Here is a 17,031-nt window from a genome sequence, read left to right as displayed (position 1 = left end):
AGATTCTTCCATCCACCTCCATATCACTGTAGGGTACTGGGACTGCAGAGGTGTGTTATTGTATCTGGCATTACATGGGCCTCATGCCCAAGTGCCTTACCCACTAAGCCATCTCCCCAGACCCTAAGGGCATCTTTTAAAAAGAGGATCATTGATGATACTGTTGAAGAAGGTAGGAGATGACCTGGGGACCAGCTTTCAGGCTGCTGCCAGAGGGTGTCTGGAGGAGTCTCCTTCTGTCTCGAAGATGTGCAACCTGCCTAGGAAGCTGCCTGGATGGGGAGGGCAGTAGCAACCAGAGGCAAGGAAGAAAAGGGGGGGGGGTAGTTCCCAGGCAGTCACTGGATTGAAACTGGTTGGAAGTGCCAGGGAAACCAAAGTCAGCCATGGGAAAGAGAAGAGGTAAAGGTGGACAGGCGACAGCCAGCACTTGCAAAGATAAAGGGACAGGAAAATCTCGGGAGGGGTGGTTGTGTCCAGGAGGCCTCAGGGAGGCGAGGGTTTGGCAGGTGACCTCTTTGAAGGAGGCTGAGCCCTAGATGCATTCGTCATCTCCCCCACATCTTTCACGAGGAGATGAAGGCGCCGTCTGCTCAAATGTTCTGAGCATCTCCTCTCCAGCACCTGTCTACTGAGCTGAATTCCCACCTCCGAAAGTGACATCACATTAACCTGGGACCTTGAAAAACAGTAACTGACTTGGGTCCGTGCAAAACAGACTATTTTCACTGAGTATTTAATTCAAAGAATGATGTTTGGAAAATAAGAGTCGAATAGGGCTGGAAAGATGGGTAAGTAGATAAGGACGTGTACTGCGCCTGGAGAGGACCCAAGTTTGAACACCAACAGCACCTATGTCAGAGTTCACAACCACCTACAACTCCAGCTCCAGAGGTGTTCAGTGCCTCCGGCTCATGTTCTCTCTCTCTCTTTCTCTCTCTCTCTCTCTCTCTCTCTCTCTCTCTCACACACACACACACACACGAAGTTATTGAAAATGAAAATGTTAAGTATGAAAAGAATTTGGCATTGTTTAGCTAGTACAGCTACCCCCTTAAGATCAGAAGCTAAAAATATATAACACAAACATTAATTAGAAGTGACTTCTATCACTCCAATGATACCACAGCACGACTGCCAAGTCTTGGTTTATTTTTTCCCCCTGCTTTTGGTAAACTTGTCATTTCTGGAACTCCTTTCCTGAAAGATCCTCTCTTGTGCCTGTGGCATTGAGACTTAGATATGAAGTTTACCTGTCGGACTCAGCACTGCTTCGACTTGAGGCTGATTTGGTGTCACCTAGGAGAATGGAATGGATGAAGGATAACTGTTTCTGTTAATGTTCACTCGTCCAGCTCTGAATTCCAAAATGTAGCATCCGGTAGGTACACTCTGCATGTTCTATGAGGGAAAGCATGCTTGAAAGAAAACCAGCTCGAGTTTACGGGACAGCATTTGGAGTGGATAGATGGGTGACTGTGGATGACTTCCTAAATCTTCTTGTGTTTCTTTTCTTTCTGCTGTTCCCACAGTGAAAAATGTCCTCCTACCCAACTGAACGTCATCCCTGTTCTTATTCCATGTGGTACCACCACAACGTGGTAACTATCTTATTTCTCCTTTAAAACCTAAATCCCACCACAATATTCTCATTATCAGCCCTCCGTTAGGGGGCATCAGTCCCCTGGGATATACAGTCTGACATTTTCTATTGGATGTACCATAATTTATTCAAACATTTCTTTTTGATGAACATTAGTATCTATTTACCATAACAAACGATCCATTGTGTAGTCTTTTATAAAGTTTTCTGGCTTTTTTTTTTTTTAACATGGATGAGTATATGTCGCTACATACTGATTTTTTAAAAACCATTCCACACAAACATACCAACAAATTTCATGTTTCTAAGTTGGTTCCCTTTGCTTTGAAAACCTCCACTCTGTCCTGTCAGCCAGTGACCACTTCACAAAACTCAGCAGAAGAATTGCTTTTTCTGAAGCCTTCTACAAGTTCTGTCCCACCTCACCTTCAGAATCATCCGACATCCCACCGTCACCCCCAGCCTGGGAGCTCTTCCAGAATGCTTGTTGGCAGATTTATCTCTGAATCACTCAGTTATTTGACACATAGCAGGCACCAATATTTGACACATAGTAGACAACAAGTACAACATTCAAAGAACTGGTGAGGGACCTGGATCCCCTAACTCAGAGTTGTGAGGCCACCTCTCTCTGTCAGCTCTGTCAGTGGCCTCTTGGGAATTTTGAGGGTTGCTGCCAGACAAAGATGGACTGTGGGTTTTCCCCTCCCCTCCTAATTCCTTCCTTCCTGCTCCACCTCTTTCCCCCCTTGGGATTCTGTCCGCAGCTGCCTGTGAAGGTTCTGGTGGATCCAGTTTGGGCAGCAGCCATTCCTGACTTTTGAAAACAGTAAAGATGGACCCTTTGCTCCATCCGTTTCTTTGTTTCTTTTCTCATCTCCAACTAAAAAAGAACAATAGCTTGGTGGTCAAAAATCTTTCCCTGGTCACGAAGCCAAAGATTACTAAAACACTTGCCATTTAGGCTAATCACTGGTAATTCACTGAAGGGCACAGAAAGGCTGAATTTTTAAAAAGACATCGGGTTAAAGGACTGGGCTTGGTAGTACAGTTTCATCATCCCAGCATGTGTGAGGGTGAGACAGGAGGATCTTAAGCTCAGGGCCAGCCTGGGCTACAAACATGCCCGTCTCAAAAAAAAAAATTGAGCTAACATTAAACTATGTCAGTGATGTGCTTGAAGCTGGCAATTGCTACGTTGTTTCTGTGGCATAGTTCACTTCTGTTCCTTTCCCTGCCGGGTGACACTACTAAGGCTTTGTCTCTATCTTCATAGAGGGCCTGGAGGTTCACAGTCTTCTCTCCTGGGAAATCTCCACCTAGGAGGTGAGGGCCCCTTAAGTGACAGCAGAAACACAGGCTTTGAAGCCTCTATCTGCACAGGTCAGAGATGCGGGTGAGAACAGAGATGGCTCACCCAGGAGAGCCCTGCAAAGGGGCGGCTTGGCTCCCTGTGCTCTGGGACTGTGGTCCTCAAAATGACTTCTTACTTGACTCATAAAAGGAATTTGAGTAACCGTGTTCCTGGTACTTTTAAAGGTCATATTTAAAGTGTTTCCTTGTAACTTTAAATGATGGCAAGCTTTATTATTTCTGTCATATTGTAATTATTGGTATTTTAAAATAAGATTGTTACGTCATTCCTTAAGTATATCTAGGGGAATCTACATATCATAACGCATCTCTCATCCATCAAAAAAATACACGAACAAGCTTTTCTTTAAAAGAAACTTTATATCACTCTCTAGTCTCTGATCTTGTTTTTCCATTACATTTGTTTCTGAGAATTTTAATGTAATATTTTAGGCTGGAAAGTTTTTATTGATCCACCTATAATATTTCTCTATGATTTAAAAAATATTTATAAAATGGAGTCTCAGTGTCTCTTAAGAGCAAGGAAACCTGTCCTTTTGTTGTTGTTTCTTTCTGAGACAGGGACTCTAGTTGTAGCCCCCAGCTGGCCTGGAACTAATGCAGATCAGGTTGGCCTGGAACTCAGAGACCCACTCATCTCTGTCTTCCAAGTGCTGGGATCCAGAGGCATGGGCTACTACAATAGCAGGTATAACGAGTACAATGTGTTTTAGTCAAGTGCTGGGATCAAAGGCATGCCCCACTGCACCCAGAAAGGAAACCTATCTTGGTTGTATAATAAGTACAATGTTACTTTTCTGCCCAGAAAGAAAATTTACCTTGATTGTATAATGAGTACAATGTTACTTTTCTGTTGCAGTGGTAAATGCCACCATGAAAAGCAACTTACAGAAGAGAGCTTTTCGGGAATGGGTTATGTTCTCAATGGCAGGGTAGGCATGGCAGCAAGTGCCAGAGCAGGAAGCTGAGAGATCACACCTTTAACCACACAGGAAGCAGAATGAGCTGGAACTGGGATGAGGCTACAGAGTTTGCCCACTGTAATGTACTCCCTTCATCAAGGCTGTATCAACTAAAGCACCAACACTAAACAGCATCACAGACCAGAGGGAATGTTCAAATACATAAGTCTCCGGGGCACACATCATTCAAATCACCACTAATAGCTAATTGAAGCTAATTGATATAAACAATGTAAAATACTACTGAAAAACAAAACAGGGTTTCTCTGTGTAATATGGAACTAACTATGTAGCTCAAGATGGCCTTGAACTTACAATACTTCTGAGTCAGCCTCCCGAATTCTAGGATTACAGGCATCTGCTACAATGCATGATGAATAAATTTTGACATACCCTTAAATTTTAAGTATAGAGTTCCTGGAGATATTGATCAGTGATTTAGCACACTCACCACCAGTCCTAACAGCCTGAACTCTCTTCGACTTCTATACTCATGCAGTGAGCATGCATATCCCTGAAACAAACCCGACACTTGGCAAACACTAGCAAGTACTACTGTAAGTCTCTGCTCTTGTGGAGCTTATACTCCAGTGTGGAGGGATGATAGACGACCAACCAACAAGGTAAACGCTATGTGTGACGAGAGAGCGGGGTGACAGCAGGATTGAGGTTGGGGATATAGGTCCATAAAGTGCCTGCCTAGCATTTGCAAAGCTCTGGGCCTGACCCCCAGCTTGCCAGAAAAATATAAAGGAAAAGAATGGGTTGCGAATTTTAGAAAGGTTATGGTGGCCCCACTGAGAAGGTGACTGACCAAAGGAGGGAAGGAGCTAGAAATGTAGGTCTCTGGGGGAAATGTGTACCAGGCAGAGGACAGAGCCTGCTCAGAGGGAGCAAGTATGGTGTCGTCCACAAGGCAGGTGGAGGAGACTGATGGATGAATGAAAGGGGAGGGGAAGGAGACAACGATCAGGTGTGGTCGTGCCGATCCTACGGAACTCTGTTAGAAGGGTATAGATTTTTACTTGGATCAAACTGAGGAATATTAATGAAGAAATGAGTTGAGGTTCTGTTATTTATTTTGGTACCGAGGATCAAACTTATGGGGCCTGTGTACGGTAGGCAAGTGCCTCACCACAGAGCTGCCCACCCAGAAGCAGCCCTGTTCTCTCTGTGACTGTCTCACTATGTAACTCAGGCTGGGCTGAAGCTTCCAGCCTCCTGTCTGGTGGGACCATAGGGAGCGTGTCAGGATGTTTGGCTGGTGGTGATGTGTTTCTAGCTATTATGTTGAGAAGGGGAAAGAACAGAAGAGAGAACGGTATGAGGTCATGGTGTCAGGGAGGTATATTGTTCAGTCTGATGTGTGGAGTTTGAGATGTGGCACATAAGCACAATATGGAATTCAGATGAAAGTGTGAGCTGCTGATATAAATTGGACAGTCGTCATCATCTGGTGACATCATACAGCTGAGATGGTACTGAAAGTCAAGGGACTGGATGAGATCACTGAGAAAAATATGTATAGATTAAAAAACAAAGGTGAAATTTAAGGAATGAGCCTGGGGCCACTTCAGCGCAAGGTTAAACAGTTTGGAAGAAGAGGTGGAACAAGCAAAATAACAGGGAAAGAGGGACAGGGGAAATCAATAGGTTGGAAAACCCAAAACAAACAACAACCCCAAACAGGTCTCCCAACCCAGTGATTAGCTGCGTCAGCTGTCATAAAAAAAAAAACATGTCAAGATGGGACTTAACCATCGGATGTAAGCAAAATGAAGCTCATTGTTAACCTTGCCCAAAGTCGTTTGGGTAAAGTAGTAAGGGAGTGAAGCATGATGGGAGGAGCTGAAGGGAAGTGGAGGACCTGCCGCTTCGGCTGACAAAGATAAGGTGCATCTATGACTTCATGTGTGCAGTCAGTCTTCTGTGTATTCACGTGTTTGCAGATGTTATGTGTATATAGAAATGTGTACACTTTGTGAACATGTATGTATGTGGCGGCCAGAGGTCAATCTTGGTGACTTTCCTCAGGAAGTGCCCTCCTTATGTTTGAAGAACGGGTCTCTCGACTGGGACTGGGGATCAACAATTAAACTAGTTTGGCTGATCAGCAGCCCTAGGGATATTTTTGTCACCCCCTTCCTCAGGATGTATCAAGAAGATACAACCAACTGGCTTTTTATGTAGGTGCTGGGTTCTCAGGAGTCTCCCCAGCTTATAGGTGTTCATCTGAACACATGTTACTTCTTTTTGGACTTTTTAGGAACAGTATGATATTCTATGCATGTTCCTAGCATGGGAGAACTAGGAACAAAGTATTGTTATGTAGAACACTCTTGGAGTTTTGCTGCAGAGGAAGCAGAGAAAGTAGCTGGCAGAACAAATGGGGCCAAGAGAAGGCTTTGTAGGAGTGGGAAAATAACGGCTGTTGATAGGCATCTGGAGTGAGCAGCAGAGACAGAAACACTGATAACACAGAAAACAGGGAATGGTCAGAGTGAAGGTAAGAGGGATTAGGACCTGCCTGCCACCTTTAGTGGAGAGCTAGCAGCAGCCAGCTCGTAGCAGCTTCCTCTGAATTCAAACACTTCCTCTGGGAGGGAGGAGGGGCTCATGAGACTCAGTTGGTTAAATAAAGGTCACATGCCTGGGAAAGTAGAAACTTGGAAGACTTTTTTTTTGCTTTTTTAAAAAAATTAAAATAAAATTACATCATTTAGTCCTTTTCTTTTCTTCTTCCCACTATTCTCACACACCCTTTCTTGTTCCCTCTTGAATTCATGGTTTTTTAAAAAATTATATACATATATAAGCTTAAATAAAGAAATACAACTTGGTCAGATTTACTTAGTATTTAGTATTCCTTGAATGTTGTGATTTCAGGGCTAACCACTTGGTATTGAATAACCAGTTAAGATACTCATCCCTGGGGAAGGCTATTTCCCTGGCCTCACCATCCGTTAGTTGCTTGTACTTCTTTCTTTAGGGGTGGGGCCCAGTGAGATGCTCTCTTCTGGCGTTGCATTTGTTTGGGTCTTGTTTAGGCAGCCATATTATTGAGGTATCATGGGTGAAGCTTTCCTGCCACTTTTAGGAGACACCATCTCACAGCAGACTTCCTGGTCCTCTGGCACTTGTAGTTTTTCTGCCCCATCTTTCCTGATGTTCCCTGAGTGTTAGGTTCAGGAATTGTGTCATAGATATGTCAAATGGGGCTAGTATTCTATGATCACTTGTTTTCTGCATTTTGATTGATTGTGGTTTCTGTAATGGTCTTTGTTACAAAGAGGGTGTTGTTTGTTTGTTTCTGATGAAGGGTGGAGCTACATTTATTTTGGTTATCAGAGTAAATATTAGAATGGTAGGTAGGGTTTGGTAAACTGTTGATATGAGGTTCTCCTCTAAGATCCATGAGCTCACTGGCCCTGGGTAATTGGCTGGGTTTCCAGTCTCAGCCATGGTTTCTCTCCTGTTGATCAGGACTTAGGGACAGTAGACAACTGTAACTTACCTCCAGGGCATGAATGCCAGCCACTATTGCACTCTTGACTTGTAGTGCCATGCTGGTTGGTGTTGCCGCTTCATAGAAGTCACAGTTGCGTAGAACTCCTGGTTGCTTCCCACCCTTGGAAGCTTGCACAGCACCTCCTGGTTCTATGAAAATTAGACCTCCGGGAAGACCTGATCTCATCCAGCCTGGATCCTCTGGTGCCTGAAGTGTGTGATAACTTAGGGACTAACCTTCAACCTCTGGGAGGTAACCAATGGCGGCAGCAATTGTCTATGTTGCTTTGGGAAGCTGTTGGACCAACAACTTGAGAGGTTTCATACACCTGGCATTAAGAGTTTTTGTTAGTTTAAGATTCTTAGTGGCAGGGAGGAGTATTGTCAACTCAAGTGGGAAAATTTCATTATATATATATACACATAAACTTACATGTATATTTATGTTTAGATAAATAATAGTGATTCCTTATGGCTCTTTCAGCCCCCCTTAGTGTTATTTTGCCCTCTTTCCTCTCTGTCTTGACTTCCTTCCTTCCTCCTCAATTAATGCCCTGCCCCTCTTTCTCCAGTCTCCTTCTTCAAATCACACAAATCCTGCTCTTCCCTTCGCTAGTGCTTCCCACAGTCATGTTTAACTTTCCTCACTGGTTATTCTTGAAGGTCCCTCCCCAGCTTCTTGAAGAAGAATCCAAGTACCGGAGGAGGATACTCTGACCAGCCGAGATGCAGAGAGGAAATTTGGGGGAGACGCCTGTGCAGAGTTCCAGGGTTGTAGCTTTCATGAGCCATCACCAGTGTCGGGGGTGGACTTTCCCAGAAGCAGCTGCTTTTTTGAGTCATCCCTGCTCCTGTAAGTAACCTTTCATCCACACTCCAGTTAGTAACAAACTCATTGCTTCACCATGTTGGTTATGTGCAACAGTTACTTTGGTCATTCCTGGGTTCCCTTTCTGGAATGAGTAGATAAGTATGTCATTTCTCCCCAGAAAAAGTCTCTCACACAATAGCTGGGCACACGGAAATCTAACTGTCATGAGGGGCAAGGTGGAGACAGAGCCAGTGTGTAGATGAGGGTAGATGTGATTTGTGTCTCACTGCTTTAATGCCCTCAATGAAACAGAAAGCAAGGTAATTCCTTGAAGAGGAAGATGCATAGGTTGGAAGAATGAAATCTAGAAAGAATGGAGGGGGGGGGGGGGGAAGGAACCTGAGATCCACAGTGATAAAATGAAAGCAAGAATTGTTTTCCTATAGCTATATTCAGATGCTTGGGTCCTGATGTCCAGTAGCCAGCTTGAATCAGGATTGTGTTTTTGCTGAACTCAACAAAAAAGGGGAGAAAACCAAGGGGCCGAGGATATGTGCAAGAGTGACTATCACGGCTGGGCAGAAGCTAGAGCTAGGCAAGGATTTGAGAAGGCAGAGGTGAGAGTTGAACTCCTTAAGAATTTGGAGTAGTTGACAGAGTGATCTGGAAAAAGGAGGTAGTGATCTGTGTATCAGCTGTTTGAAACTTTGATTATGAAGGTGTAGAGTTTGATACGACTCCCATAAATAACACCATAGGAATGCATGGTTGAGCTAGGGAAAAGGCCAAGGAGCCAAGAGACCGGGATGTAGGGAGCATTGCCCTGTAGAGGCACTAGCTGAGCTGTGCCTGGACTCAGGAACAGACAGTAAGAGCGGACTGCTTTAATCCTCTAACTTATAGTAACGCATTAGACAGACACAGATACCTGATATAAAAGTTCGATGGTAGCAACGATAATTCCACTTTAACAGACTTCTTTCAGAAGCAAATTCCCAAGGACTCATGGATTGATCCACAACCAATCAATTTTAATGATCTGCCAGCTGACAGATCTTCCATCTTTCAATTGTATTCTTTGTGGGGTTCCATACGTGTATACACTGTGTATAGACCTTTTCCACCCTGACCTTCCCTACAGTAGCTACTGAATTCCCCCAACCCTCATATCCTCTCCCAGTTCCATCTCTTCCTCTTTTTAGAACCCACTGAGTCCATCAGTGCTGTACCCTTCAATTTTGATGACAACAAAGTATTGGATTTGCAAAGGAATTTAATATCGATTTATTTAAGTAATGCATTTTCTCATCACAGATACCAATTTTTGGATCCCTGTGGATAAAAAATCCCAAGTACCTACAGCTTGCCCTGGGGGTTTTACATATTGGGCCACCTTAATAGTGGGAGAGAATTTTGACTTTTTTTTTTTTTTGTTTTTCGAGACAGGGTTTCTCTGTAGCTTTAGAGCCTGTCCTGGAACTAGCTCTTGTAGACCAGGCTGGTCTCGAACTCACAGAGATCCGCCTGCCTCTGCCTCCCGAGTGCTGGGATTAAAGGCGTGCGCCACCACCGCCCGGCTTGACTTTCTTTTGTAAGGTATGAGGAGTCTTGAAACACTGCCCTCAGCTGCCTTGTCGAGGTGAGGAACTTTAGAAACAGTACACACTCGGTAATTAGTAGGGTCTGGACATGAATTCTCTGCATAGTCTTGAAAAGCCTTCCTACACCTCAGGAGTAGATCAATTTCAGCTGAAAACCTCAGGGCTTTCTTGTTGAAGAAGTTTAGACCAGGCTGGGATGGTCAGACCGTGGAAGGACGTGTGTAAAGTAATTAAGAAATGACTTAAATGGTCTAATAGCTTGTCTTAAAGGAATCCTGATGGAAGCATTTCCAGGTTGGTGAAAAATGAAAAAAGACACCAATAATTTGTTTTCTGGGACGTCTAAATTAATTATTTTAGAGATAGGGTTTCACTCTTTAGTTCTTGGCCTTAAATTCCCTATGTAAACCTAGCAGGCTGGCGATCCCCCTGCCTCTGCCTCCCAAGTAATAGGATTACATGCGTGTGCTATGAATCTAACCCAGGGAGCATGTGGTAGGCCTGTGTTCTAATCACTGAGTACAAAAGTTATAAAATTAGAAAAGAAAATAATTATGAAGTTAAAATCAAGAGTGGGTCTTTTGCCACCAACTGACCAGACTTTTGCAGCGTGGCGCTGCAAAGGAAACAGGCTTTGTAAATAGACATCAAATTTTGAATTTCCCTTGAGGTTGCCCTGGATGTTTTAGATATCCGGCCATTCGGCCACCCAGGGAATGGGAGAAAATTTTGACTTTGCTCTGTAAGGTGTTAAGTTTGAAACTGAGCTATATGTCCCTGCTTGCACAACCTACCCAGCAGGTGTACAGTAGGTGTGGAGGTCGCCTCCAACTCGAAATTCCAACTGCTCACATTTGGCAACATGGGCCAAGGCCCCTGATCATGATTCCTTTGACTGCGCGCCCTCAAGTCGGGCTCGATTCCGGGTCGGTGGGAAGAAAGGGACAGATGCTTCCCCCATCCCCCCACCAAAGTGAACTACTACAAACACCTGCAGTTAGCGCGGCCGAGTCCACCAAGGTCTTCAAAATCCCAACCCGACCCGGCAGCCCTGCCCATCGCACATCCTGAGCTGTTCCGCGCTGCTGGCGTACTCTTTAAACTGTCCCTGCGAAACTGCAACTCGCCTCCACCGCCGCCACTCGGCTCCGCGCACTTAGCCTGGGCCGGCCCTGCCGGGACTAGGGCTGCGCGCAGCCCGCTACTGCGGGCGCCTGCGCACTGGGACCCTCCCGGATCTGGGCGGGAGGCGGGGGCAGCCGGGAGAAAGGAGCACTGCGGGGGGGAAAAGGGCCAAACCCTGAAATTACCCGGATGTGGTCCCCGCGCGCGCATGCTCAGTGTCCTTCCGACAAGTTGGCAGCAACAACACGGCCCTGGTCGTCGTCGCCGCTGCGGTAACGGAGCGGCTCGGGTGGCGGAGCCCGTACGTGTGCCCGCCCGCCCGCCCGCCTTCCGTCCGTCGGTCCGGCCGTCCTCGGGAGGCCCTTCCCGCGTCGCGCTCGGCTCCGCGGCCGTCCCCCGGGGGGCGGGAACGCGTGACGGGAGCCGGCGGCCCGCGAGCGAGGCCCCCCGCGGCGGGGCGGCTCCGGAGCTCCAGCGGCCCGGCCCGCGCAGTCCGCGGCGCGCGCGGCGGGGAAGAGGGGCCGCCTGGGCCCGGACGCCGCGGGCGGGACCCGGGAAGCTACGGCTCGGCGGTGCGGAGCCCAGGTAAACGCGCGGGTCGTCCCCTGGGGCTCCCGCGGGCCCGGCGAGGCTCGGGTGGGTCGTCCCCCGCGCGCCCCAGCTCCGCGTGCTCGCCCATGGGTCCCAGGGCCCCAACTCCACTCGCGGTGAGGCGCGCAGTCCCTGGAAGTCGAGCACTGTTCGCGCCGCCGCTCTTTGTTGTTCGGGAGGAGTTTGGCCGCGGCCCGGGCCGTGGCGTCGGGCAGCTCGGGAGTGCGTTGTGTTCGGGGTGCCCCGGTTCCGTCAGTCCTCCCCCCCCCCCCCCCCCAGCAGCAAGTGTTTGGTTTTTTTTTTCTTCTCTTTATCCCCACTTTCTCTTCCTGGTTGTGTCCTTTCAGTTTACGCTTGTAGCTTTGATTTGTTTACTTTTTGGGTATTGTGGGTGATGGCGGCTTGCGGGAAACATTCTTAGCGCCTAACTGCACCACCTCCCTCCCCTAATAAAACGTGTCTTCTAATAAAAGGCGTAGTTTATTTTATTGTTAGGGCTACATGCACAGAGCGTGAAATTGGTGGAGGGTGGAGGGCGTTGGCTTCAGCACCCCAAACTGCTGTTATGATTTCTCAAGCCAGATTTTTCAAAGACATGGGCGTGTTTAGTTAACTTGAAAGGTTCCTTTGCGAGGAGGGAGGCTTTAAAAAGCCCTGTTGATTGATAGCTCCTCCCAACTACCCCCACGAAAGCTGGAGTAAACTTTAAAATTTTTAAAGTTGATTTTTTTTCTAGGTAATTCATTTTTAAATTACTTTTTAAAGTGCCATCAGGTTTTGATAATTTAAGAAATTTAAGGTGGGATTGTCACTTCCTTAGAAATAAAGTATCAAGATAAAAGAGGAGTTATTGAAAACGCCCTGAATTCGTGTTCTGCAGGCTTGTAATCTCGGGTAATTTTTTTAAACCATCTTTGACTTCTGCCGGATTTAGCGTCCTTTTCCTCAAAGTAGCATCTTGATTATTTGAACGTTTTAAGAATTAAGTTCAGGATTTTATGCTGAAAGGCAAAACCGTGTGGAATCTTACTTGAAAGTACGGAAATGTATAAATTCCACAAAGTAGTTAGATTTTAAGCACTGCATTTGAATTATTATTATTATTATTATTATTATAGGTCTCCTGATTGACCTTGTCTTTAGGACCTGAAGTATTTGCAGTTGAAACGTAGCTTAGGATGTTCTAAAGTAACTTTGCTCTAGTATTGGGGGCTTTTGTCTGTATTGGAAAGACCTGATAGGATTAGTACATGCTATTTCGAGGTGAAAATGATTGGTATACTAATTTTAAGAATACAGTTTCTCCCTAATGCTTCATCCTTAATACTGTCAAGAGTTTGCATGGCTTCGTACTCTCCTCACCATCCTTTTCGGTCTCTCAAGTGCTGGAGTACAGGACTGGGACAAGGTGCCCCAGGCCCAGGCTTCTGTTTTCTTCGGTGAACTAATACCCACGACTCCAAGTAGCTTCAGATCTTGATGTGATGAATTTCGTAGGCTTAAATTGCTGGAATTTAAACGAAACCTTTCTGAAGAGAATTAACAATGTTGACTGCAGTAATATAAGTGACTTTGCTTTCTAGGCTTTTGAGTGAGTTTGCCTTAAAGACGTATTATATGTACTTTTGTTTGTTTGTTTGAAAAGTAATTCATAGTTCTGATTAAATGCTTCTGTTGGAAATCTTAAGTTGGGGGAAGAATTAAAATTGTGTTTTCAGAGTAAATGAAAATTTGTACTAAGCAAGTCAGTGAAAGTAGTTTGGAATATGTTCTATATGGACCTGCACTTTCCTATGGCTTTGCCCTTGAAACAGTTCTGCTTATACTGGGTTAGGATCTTGTTTTTTCCAAAGTCACTGTTTTGTTTATTCTATATGTTAGTTGAAGTATTTCTGTTGGTGAATTTTGTATCTGAATTCCCCTTTGCTTACACACACACACAGAGAGAGGGAGAGAGAGAGAGAGAGAGAGAGAGAGAGAGAGAGAGAGAGAGAGAGAGAGAGAGAGAGAGAGAGAGAGAATTAAGAAGTATTAAACTAATTTATGTAGCCCTGTCACACCCCAGCTCATTTAGAACCTATTTATCTTCCTGATTGAGCCAGAGTTATAGTAATATTGACATTCACTATTCTAATTGAGCTGTTCTTGACTGGGGTCACTACTAGGGCAATTAACTCTATAGAGTTAATTGCATATTTGGGCTTGTTGAAAATTTTGCCTCTTTTGGTGTGAACATACATTCTTTTTCTGGTGTTAAAATATTAATTTATTTCAGTTCTGTTTTGTCCCCATCTAGTTAATGCCAAGGTTTTTGTTTTTCTTTTCATTTCTCATTCTTCCAGAGTGGATAGCTCTTTAAACATCTTGTAATAACTTTTTCAGTGCTTCATTGTATGGTTGTATACCTCCCACCTTCCACTGTATTTTGTTCAAGCCATGAGGAAGAGTGACTCAGGTGAACCCTTAATCATGTATAAAACTAAGCTGACTAAATGGTTTCATTGTTTTCTGTGCTAAGTGAAAGTTAAGGGTCTTAGACTAGAATGTCACATTCAGTATAGCTTTCTCAAATTATTTAGATTTTTTTGTTTTGTTTTTGTTCATTAGTTAAATGACGATTCACTTGTTTAAGATGAAACTTCAGATAACTGATAAATATGTATAGATACTGTGCATATGAGCTACTTTGGTTATGATGCTGTGGGCATCTTAATATCCTCAGCTTATGCTAATGAGTCATATTTAGAATTGTTGGAGTTTTTCCCTTGTATTTTAAATTGTGTAATTTTGGTAATGGAAATTTTGGCTGAATATCAGCTTCTCAGAAACAAGGTATTTTAGATTGTGTCACCTTGACACTGTTACATGGTGTAATTGGCATCAAGGAAGATTTATTTTCGATATGGAAGTGAATGAGGACTAGGATGGTTAAGGACTAGGTGGTACTTACTTCTGTAAAACTGGAATGGTAGGTGATCAGATGCTTAGTGTAATAATTGATAAAGTCCATAGGTCAGACAGTTACTAGAGATGATTGTATTTGAAGCTGATTCTAAATCTCTTTCAATACAATTCATACCTTAAATAAGATTCTCTTTTTCCCAGTTTGGAAAACTTATTGCTCTAGGCCTCCACTGTTGTGGGGGTAGAGCTTAGACCTCATGAGTGCGGGGCAAGTGTCTTGCCACCGCGCTGTGCCCTCCTATCTCTTTTCACTGCTTTTTTTAATCCCAAGGATTGGGACAGTGATTTTCAGTCTTACTTGAACATTGAGATTTCTTGGAGAGCTTTACGAAACATTGATGCCTGACTAATACCACAGAAGTTTTGGTTTGTGCTGGTCTGTGTAGCCAGCTCAGAAAAATGCAGTAGTTGAACCTTAGGGTCCTTTTAACCTGTTTCATTGTTGATTTTAACTCCCCCTCTCATTTTTGTTTGTTTTGGGGACAGGGTCTCACTATGTACATATGGCTGACCTTGAACTTTGGTTAACCCCCTTCGCCCGCCCGCGCCCCCCCCCCCATACTGAGCAGTATGGTTACAGGCCTGTGATCCCATACTCAGTTCTGCTTTACGTTCTTTGTAGTGCAGTGATACATTCATGCAGAAGGTCCATTGCACATTTAATTTAATGTGTCTTTTGAAGGTATTGCCACGTTTGTTTTGCTTTTAAATCTCTGCCTTCCTCTTCCCAACCCCCTTCTTTCTGTCCCCCAGTTTTATTTTTTTCAGTTTATTTATATTGTTTAGTGACAAGTTTTAAGAAGCTACATTTCTTATGATCATGAAATTGGTCTCTAAATTAGCATCTAAACACCCAATGAAATTTTATTTCTTTTTTAAATATTTATTTTTATTAATTATAAAATATATTTCTATGTATGGGTGTTTTACCTACTTCCATGCCAGCACCACTTGCATACCTGGTGTCTGTGGAGGCCAAGAAGAGGGTACTAGATCTTCCGAAATGGGAGTTACAGATGGTGGTGAGTCACTGTCTGGGTGCTGGGAATTTAATCTAGGTCCTCTGGAAGAACAACCAGTGCTTTTAACTGCTGGGCCACATCTCCAGCCCCCTTAATAATTTTTAACTATACACATATGTGTGTACTTCTCTGTAGGTGACTAAGACCACATGCCCAGAGTGGGTGCTAGAAGAAACAGTACGTTCTCTTAACTGGGTAACCATTTCTTCAGCCCTGGAATTTAGTCATCTTCAGGGGTTAATGTGCTTGGAATCGATACAGTTTTCTAACCATGACTTCTCTGGGCCTAAAGAGGAAAGTTGCATTGATTAAACCTGTACAGTTGGGGGTTTGGTTTAACTTTTGCATTGTGAGAAAGTTGCTCAACTAGCCCAACTAGTTGGCAGTTCTGTAGAGAGATCATTTGGTCACACATGTTATCTTTTTCCTAATTTTCCCTGCGCTGGTGATGAATTTAGGGCCTCAGTTTGGTTAATTAGACTAGTGCTGTGCCACGGAGCTCCCCAGCCCCTCTACTTAGGTACTCCTCCTGAAATTGCTCCAGAGCTGGGCTGTAAAGTTAGCTGCATCTCTTGTCTTTGGAAGAACTATTTATAAAAGTAAAACTGTTTTGTTCTCTAACTGTAGCGTGTGCGCACGCACATCACACACACACACACACACACACACACACACATTCAATTCAGGATGGGAATAGAATGAAGGAGGCATGGGAGTAACTATAGGGAAAAAAGCCCTGTTTTTGGTTATTTATACTGCCTATTATTTCTGTATTTGTTTATACCTTTTGACCATCAGTACTTTGGAGTGTTTTATTTAGAACCTATCAAATCCTAATTTACATGTTTTGAATGGAGTTCTTATGATTAAACAGAAAGGATTACTGATAAATAATTGCTCTCCTAATAGTATGATTTCTATACATATGGATGAATCTATACAGTTTGGACTTTCTCAGATTAAATGTGTATATATACATGTGCTTGTGCTTACATATTTGTGTGCATGTGTGTGTTTTCAGACAAGGCCTTGTCATGTAGCCTTCAATTTCAGGACATCTTCCCTCAGTCTCGTGGATTACACATTTGTGCCCCACACCTTGCTTCAAAATATAGTCATAAATTTGGAACTGAATTAAGGGTATTTATTAGTGGTAATTGGCTGACTAGTTAACTCTAGAGAAGGTAATATGGTGGACAGTCATTGTATCAGTTAATCATTTGGGGGGAAAGATTGACAAAGCGTAATGAGCTGAGAGAAGCTAGGAATTGTTAGGACACTAAATGCGTTAAAGACCCTGTTAAGATCAGTTGAAGACTGGCATGGTGGCAGTCTTGAAAATCAGCATTTGAGAGGCAGGAGGCGGGTAGCTCTGAGTTTCAGGCCAGCCAAGGCTGCATAGTGAAATTCTTTTTCAAACAAACAAACAAACAAAAAAAAACCCAAAAACAAAAACAATAAACGTAGTTGA

The 17,031-nt window shown here is 44.1% G+C and overlaps 1 protein-coding gene across 1 annotated transcript in view; it reads left to right on the top strand.

Annotated features, from left to right (window-relative positions):
- Nucleotides 1–11,437: 11,437 nt before the first annotated feature.
- The window catches only part of Smad4 (SMAD family member 4), a 57,563-nt gene continuing 51,969 nt past the window's right edge, over nucleotides 11,438–17,031 (top strand). Inside the window, exon 1 of the mRNA XM_038329527.1 lies at nucleotides 11,438–11,568. The gene's annotated coding sequence lies outside the window, so the exon portion shown is untranslated. The remainder of the gene's footprint in view (nucleotides 11,569–17,031) is intronic.

Source organism: Arvicola amphibius, chromosome 5, assembly GCF_903992535.2.
Source record: "Arvicola amphibius chromosome 5, mArvAmp1.2, whole genome shotgun sequence".
Classification (NCBI taxonomy): Eukaryota; Metazoa; Chordata; class Mammalia; order Rodentia; family Cricetidae; genus Arvicola; species Arvicola amphibius.
Note: the sequence above shows the minus strand (reverse complement) of the source record. Positions and strands in the feature narration are given on the sequence as shown.